We start from the raw sequence: 8139 nt of genomic DNA, 5'->3' as shown, positions 1-8139 counted from the left end.
GGCCAATATGATTCATGCATTCCATGCTAATTACATTGTCATTTATATCAATTTCCTGATTACCTTCTCTTAAAATGATGCATTTGATCATCAAGGCTTTAAAATCTTTACATGATGATAACCTTCGACTCTTCGATCTAGGTGGTGAATTTTATATTGAGCTATGATAGAAAGTTAGATTAACTAAATGTTGGAGATTGGCTTGGTAAGTAATGTAATATTTGAAAGGCCGAAAATTTGTATCAACGAAGGTTCAAGCTTTCCATTCGGCTAATCGAGGTCACCTTAAACCCTAGATAGGTAATTCACATATTTGGGACATGAGGGATGAAGTGACATTATCACAACATAATAATATATGTCTTATACGACATTATAAATATTGAGGTGCGAATTGTTGAAATCGGTTGAGAATCGGGTAAGAAATTAAATGAACAGCTGAGGAATTAGATCTATAAAGTACTTTGGGATCTTAATGCAAGTGAAATAGATTGTAAGCACATCAAAATAAACGAATGACACTTGATTTATACCTGCAAGGATAGATGTAAAATCAGAATTTAATCAAAGTAGACAACACCTACTTAACATGTGACGACTTGCCACTTTAACCTCTAATTCCTTCAACCTTAAGCCTCCAACACGTCCTATAAGTCCTTAGAACTTTACATAAGATATTTATAACTCTTCTAAGTCACATATGGCTCCATGTGGTGCAAGGGAGAAGTCAAAGTTGGCTGCAAGAAGCCACCTCCTACTTGGACAGCTCATGCTAGGGGACTTTTCACTTTAATATATAATTGCTTCAACCTTAAGGCATAAATTTCCTGTCTAATCCCCAAGGACTTAATATAGGATGAATATATATCTTAAATATCATAAATGGACACAAAAAAAATGGTAGAAAAGTCAAGTATTGCAGCCAAGATGACAGCTCCTGCTTAGTGACTCACCTTGATTGCATGAGGTGGCTGCAGCCCATGATATTCTTAATCCTTAAGTAATATGCACGACTTCAACTACTTAAAGACCACTCATTTACCTCCTAGATAATATATTAACTCCCTGAACTCGTCCCTAAGTGATTCCAAGTGAAAAGAGGGTGAAACAGTCAAAGAGAAACAGAAACAAGAAGCTGGAATTTCTGAACAGCTTTGTTACTCCACAGTTTTGAGGTTTGTTTCTATTATTTCTTAAGGGGTTTATGATTTCTTGAACATCTGAAGTTGTTTGTGATTAAGTTGGAGTGTTGTTAATGATGTTATGATGCCTAAATAGGGGTAATTAATGGCAAGAATTTGAAAGAAATTAATCTGGACAGAGATGAGGAATTGCTGGATTGAGTGATTTATACCTTGATTTTGGGATGATATTTAGTGTTTAACTTATATATATCAATATGAACGTTTTTATATGTAAGTAGGGAGTGTAGAAATGATTTTAATGGCCTAGAATTCCGTTGGTATCATAATAATAAAATGGAAACCGAAAACAGTCAAAGGGAAAAACTGCCTGATTTTGTGTACTGGAAAATGGACTGTTTTTGAAGATCCAAACACTTCATTTGTCACAATGTTATGATCTGATTATCTTCACATATATGTTATAGGTGTGTGGTAAAAGTTTGGGAGCCGTTAAATGTAGGTAAGGACATGAAATAGAATTTGAAAAATGAGTGGACGGTGATGGAAACCTAGAAAACAGATTCTGTCCATTTGGGTATTTAATGTGATTTCAACATTTAGATGTCCCCTAATGAACTCTTGGGACTAGAAAATATATCCTAAGGAATACTAGGTTGTCAAAAACAATTGGATGATGTTGACGTTCATAATTGGACTCGAGAGATAGCGAGACTTATGGGATTAGTTTGTAATGCCATCGGTAACTTGAAATAATGATTTTGTCTAAATTGTTTTGGCATGAATGGACGTATTTTGGGATTGTGTGTGTTAAGATTATTAAATAGAGATTGTATTTAATATTAGATGATAATACAGGCGACTTTTCGACGTTGAGCGAAAAAGGGAATTGATACACACTCCATAGGAGCTTACACACATAAAGGCGAAAGGTAAGTGAAAATCCATTTGCAACTACGATGCAAGAACCTAGTATATGTGACATAGTAATGTTGAAATATCTACATAAATTTGATAAGAGGCTTATAGCACATCATATGGTGGTTACGATCATTGAGTATGAGATTGCGTAACCTATTGACATCGATTTTCATTTATGAGCATTTTCATATGCATGCATGACATGTAACATGGTTGAAAATCCTGCATCCAAAATATGATTTCAAAGTGAGTTTCATTATAAATGTTTTATTGACCACTACTACGGCACCGAGGCATGTGAGGCATGCTTATGTGATATGTTTGGCATTGCGGGTGTTACTTCCTGGGTGATTGTAAAGGTAGATAGGGGATGGGCCTTTGGTGATCACGGGAGGGCGGACCACTCGACTATGCCCTTGTTATGATTATTGGTGCTGCCGGGTGGGAGACTTCTTGGGTGATCATAGGGGTAGTCAGGGGATGGGCCTCTAGTGGTCACGAGAGGATGATCCACTCGCCGGTGTCGATTTCATACTGGCCATTTGATTATTGATATTATGCAGAGCTCTATCCGGTGCATAGTAGGTGGGTCAAGGGCCCAATGAAATGAAAGATTTCAAGTGAAATGATTTCTAGTTGACTTTGACGAATATTGAAATATGATACTTTTTATCATGATATTTAAAGTAAATGGCATGGTGTCATATGTCGTTATTACTCATGTTCAGGACATGCATGATTTTGCTTACTAAGCATTAGCTTATGTAGTTCTTGCATTGTAGGGGAACATGGAACTACATAGAGAGCATGGCTAGCTGTGGAGCTCCTACAGGATTCCAGAGTTCGATGTACATGGATGACGACTTGTAGGGTTATTTTGTAGGCTGCCATCTATACGGTTATATTTTGGAATCCTATATAGTGTACTTTTGAAATGGCCTGTAGACATGTTTATAAGCTCAGAATATATATGTTGGATTATGGCGATATGATTTTGGGTTTCGATATGTTATATGATCATATCACGGGTGATTAGAAGTTAACAAACTCGAAAAAAAAAATATGTGTAAAATTCTATATCTAGGTTGTGTATAGATATCAATGTTAATTTCGGGGTGTGACAATATCTCCCCACATTTCGAAAAGCTCGCGATGATTCTGAATGAACTCGTCGCTTTGCCTTGGCCTATTATAAATTTTGGCAGTTTGAATTTATGTGAAAGAACATGCACTTGCATACATGGAGAGATTGGATTGTCGACGTTCAAAGAAATTGCCATAACTTTCACGTACTGTGTCCATTTTGGGCCCATAACCCTCTTTCGAAAAGCTCACGATGATTTTGAATGAACACATAACTTCGCTATAATGTATGATGGATTTTAATAGTTTGAATTCATTTGGAAGAATAGGTATTTACGTACATGGAACTCTTGAATTGTCGACGTTCGAAGAAATTGGCATAACTTTCATATACGGTGTTCAGTTTGATCCCATAACCCCATTTTGAAAAGCTCACGATGATTTTAATTGAACTCATAGCTTCGCTATGATTTATGATAGATGTCAACAGTTTAAATTCGTGTGGAAAAATAGGCGGTTGTGTACATGGAATGCTTGGATTGTGGATGTTCGAAGAAATTGGCATAACTTTCGCATACAGTGTCTATTTTTTGCCTATAACCCCATTTCGAAAAGCTTGTGATTATTTTGGATGAACTCACAACTACATCATGATGTGTAATTGGTTTTGGTTGTTTTAATTCCTTTGGAAACAGGCGCTAGCGTACATGGAATGCTTGGATTGTCGACGTTCGAAGAAATTGGGATAACTTTTGCATACGGTGTCCGTTTTGGGCCCATAACCCTATTTCGGAAAGGTCACGATAATTTTGAGTGAACTTATAGCTTTGTCATGGCATATGATAGATTTTACCAGCTTGAATTTGTGTAGACGAATAGGCGCTTAAGTACATTGAATGCTTAGATTGCCGACGTTCGAAGAAATTAGCATAACTTTCACGTACTGTGTCCATTTTGGGCCCATAACCCTCTTTCGAAAAGCTCACGATGATTTTGAATGAACACATAACTTCGCTATAATGTATGATGGATTTTAATAGTTTGAATTCATTTGGAAGAATAGGTATTTACGTACATGGAACTCTTGAATTGTCGACGTTCGAAGAAATTGGCATAACTTTCATATACGGTGTTCAGTTTGATCCCATAACCCCATTTTGAAAAGCTCACGATGATTTTAATTGAACTCATAGCTTCGCTATGATTTATGATAGATGTCAACAGTTTAAATTCGTGTGGAAAAATAGGCGGTTGTGTACATGGAATGCTTGGATTGTGGATGTTCGAAGAAATTCGCATAACTTTCGCATACAGTGTCTATTTTTTGCCTATAACCCCATTTCGAAAAGCTCGTGATTATTTTGGATGAACTCACAACTACATCATGATGTGTAATTGGTTTTGGTTGTTTTAATTCCTTTGGAAACAGGCGCTAGCATACATGGAATGCTTGGATTGTCGACGTTCGAAGAAATTGGGATAACTTTTGCATACGGTGTCCGTTTTGGGCCCATAACCCCATTTCGGAAAGGTCACGATAATTTTGAGTGAACTTATAGCTTTGTCATGGCATATGATAGATTTTACCAGCTTGAATTTGTGTAGACGAATAGGCGCTTAAGTACATTGAATGCTTAGATTGCCGACGTTCGAAGAAATTAGCATAACTTTCACGTACTGTGTCCATTTTGGGCCCATAACCCTCTTTCGAAAAGCTCACGATGATTTTGAATGAACACATAACTTCGCTATAATGTATGATGGATTTTAATAGTTTGAATTCATTTGGAAGAATAGGTATTTACGTACATGGAACTCTTGAATTGTCGACGTTCGAAGAAATTGGCATAACTTTCATATACGGTGTTCGGTTTGATCCCATAACCCCATTTTGAAAAGCTCACGATGATTTTAAATGAATCATAACTTTGCCATGACATATTATGGATTTCGACGATATAAATTCACGTGGAAGAACAATCGCTCGCGTACATGGAAAACCTTGGATCGTCAATGTTCTAAGAAATTGGCATGCCTTTCACATACGATGTTCGTTTTAGGCCCACAACCCCATTTCTAAAAGCTCACGACGATTCTGAATGAACTCACAGCTTCGCCATGATGTATGATGGATTTTGGTAGTTTGAATTCGTTTGGAAGAACAGGCGCTTGCGTATATGGAACGCTTGGATTGTCGACGTTTGGCATAGCTTTCACATACGGTGTCCGTTTTGGGCCCATAGCACCATTTTGGAAAGCTCACAATGATTTTAAATAAACTCATTGCTTTCCCATGATATATGATGGATTTCAATATTTTGAATTCATGTGGAAAAATAGGCACTTGTGTACATGGAATGCTTGGATTGTCGATGTTCGAAGAAATTGGCATAACTTTTGGATACGGTGTCCGTTTTGGGCCCATAACCCCATTTCGAAAAGCACACAATAATTTGGAAGGACTCACAGCTTGGTCATAACATATGATGGATTTTGGTAGCTTAAATTCATTTGGAAGAACATTCATTTGCTTACATGGAACGTTTGGATTGTCGACGTTCGAAGAAATTAGCATAACTTTCTCATACGATGTCTGTTTTGGGCCCATAACCCCCCACATTTCGAAAATCTCACTATGATTCTAAATGAATTCATAGCTTTGCCACGATATATGATGGATTTTGGCAGTTTGAATTCATGTAGAAAAATAGGCGCTAGCGTACATGGAATGCTTGGATTGTCGAAGTTTGAAGAAATTGGCATAACTTTTGCATTACAGTGTCCATTTAGGGCCCATAACCCCCCACATTTTGGAAAGCTCGCAACAATTCTGAATGAACTCATGGCTTCACCGTGACGAATGAAGGATTTTAACAGTTTGAATTCATGTTTAAGAATAGGCGCTTGAGTATATGGAATGCTTGGATTGTCGATGTTCGAATAAATTGACATAAACTTCGGATACGGTGTTCGTTTCAGGCCCATAACCCCATTTTGGAAAGCTCGCAATGATTCTAAATGAAAAAATAGTCGACGTTCGAAGAAATTGACATAACTTTCGCATATGGTGTTCGTTTTGGGCACATAACCCCATTTTGGAAAGCTCACGATGATTCTGAATAAATTCACTACTTTTCCTTGACGTAAGGCAGTTTGAATTTATGTGGAAGAATAGGCACTTGCATACATGGAACTCTTGGATTGTCGACGTTCAAAGAAATTGCCATAACTTTAGCATACGATGTCCGTTTTGGGCCCATAAACCCAATTCCAAAATCTCACAACAATTCTGAATGAATTGTGGCATTATCATAACATATAATAGATTTTGCTAGCTTGAATTTGTGTGGAAGAACAGGTGCTTGTGTACATGGAATGCTTGGATTGTCAACGTTCAAAGAAATTGGCATAACTTTTGTATACGTTGTCCATTTTGGACCCATAAGCCCATTTTGGAAAGCTCACGATGATTTTGAATGAACTCACAACTTTTCCATGATGTGTGATGGATTGTGGTTTCTTGAATTCCTTTGGAAGAAGAGGTGGTTGCGTGTATGGAATGCTTAGATTGTTGACGTTCGAAGAAAATGGCATAACTTTTGCATACGGTGTTCATTTTTGGCCCATAATCCTATTTCGAAATGCTCACGACGATTTTGATTGAACTCACAACTTCTCCATGATGTATGATGGATTTTGGTAGTTTGAATTCTTTTGGAAGAACAGGCGGTTGCATAAATGGAATGCTTGGATGGTCGACGTTCGAAGAAATTGGCATAACTTTCATAAACGGTGTTCGGTTTGATCCCATAACCCCATTTTGAAAAGCTCACGATGATTCTAAATGAATCATAACTTTGCCATGACATATTATGGATTTCGATGATATGAATTCACGTGGAAGAACAATCACTCGCGTACATGGAAAACCTTGGATTGTCAATGTTCTAAGAAATTGGCATGCCTTTCACATACGGTGTTCGTTTTGGGCCCACAACCCCATTTCTAAAAGCTCACGACGATTCTGAATGAACTCACAGCTTCGCCATGATGTATGATGGATTTTAGCAATTTGAATTCGTGTGGAAGGATAGGCGCTTGCGTACATGGGACGCTTAGATTGTCGACGTTCGAAAAAACTGGCATAACTTTAGTATACTGTGTCGATTTTGGGCCCATAACCCCATTTCAGAAAGCTCGCGATGATTTTGAATGAACTCACAACTTCTCCATGATGTATGATGGATTTTGGTAGTTTGAATTCTTTTGGAAGAACAGGCGGTTGCATAAATGGAATGCTTGGATGGTCGGCATTCGAAGAAATTGGCATAACTTTCATATACGGAGTCCGTTTGGGGCCCATAACCCTATTCAGAAAGCTCACGATGATTTTTAATGAACTCATAGCTTTCCCATGATGTAGGATGGATTTTAGCAATTTGAATTCGTGTCGAAGAACAGGCGCTTGCGTACATGGAATGCTTAGATTGTCGACGTTCGAACCAATTTGCATAAATTTCGTACACTGTGTCCATTTTGGGCCTATAACCCCATTTCAGAAAGCTCACAATGATTCTGAATGAACACATAGCTTCACTATGACGTATGATGGACGTTGGTAATTTGAATTCATTTGGAAGAACAAGCGCTTGCATACATGGAACCCTTGGATTGTTGACGTTCGAAGAAATTGCCATAACTTTCGCATACGGTGTCCATTTTGAGCCCATAACCCCATTTCGGAAAGCTCGCGATGATTTTAAATAAACATATAGCTTTTTCATAACGTGTGATGGATTTTTGAATTATGAATTCATGTGGAAGGATGGGCGCTTGCGTACATGGAACGCTTAGATTGTCGATGTTCGAAGAAATTGGCATAACTTTTACATACGATGTCCGTTTTGGGCCCATAACCCCCATATTTCAAAAATCTCATGATGATTCTAAATGAACTCATAGCTTTGCCATCACATAAAATGGATTTTGGTAT

General features: G+C 37.6%; 1 long non-coding RNA gene across 2 annotated transcripts; it reads left to right on the top strand.

Annotated features, from left to right (window-relative positions):
* Positions 1-1134: 1134 nt before the first annotated feature.
* On the top strand, positions 1135-2886 carry LOC111373860. 2 transcript variants are annotated; one of them, XR_002699035.1, is made up of 3 exons: positions 1135-1175; positions 2001-2074; positions 2846-2886. It is a non-coding gene; the product is annotated as an uncharacterized LOC111373860 (long non-coding RNA). The 2 variants fall into 2 exon arrangements; XR_002699036.1 differs by having other exon boundaries at positions 2832-2868.
* The last annotated feature ends 5253 nt before the right edge of the window (positions 2887-8139 follow it).

This window comes from Olea europaea, unplaced genomic scaffold (assembly GCF_002742605.1).
Source record: "Olea europaea var. sylvestris unplaced genomic scaffold, O_europaea_v1 scaffold117, whole genome shotgun sequence".
NCBI lineage: Eukaryota > Viridiplantae > Streptophyta > Magnoliopsida > Lamiales > Oleaceae > Olea > Olea europaea.
The sequence above is the reverse complement of the archived record's forward strand: the minus strand, read 5'-3'. Positions and strand labels throughout refer to the sequence as shown.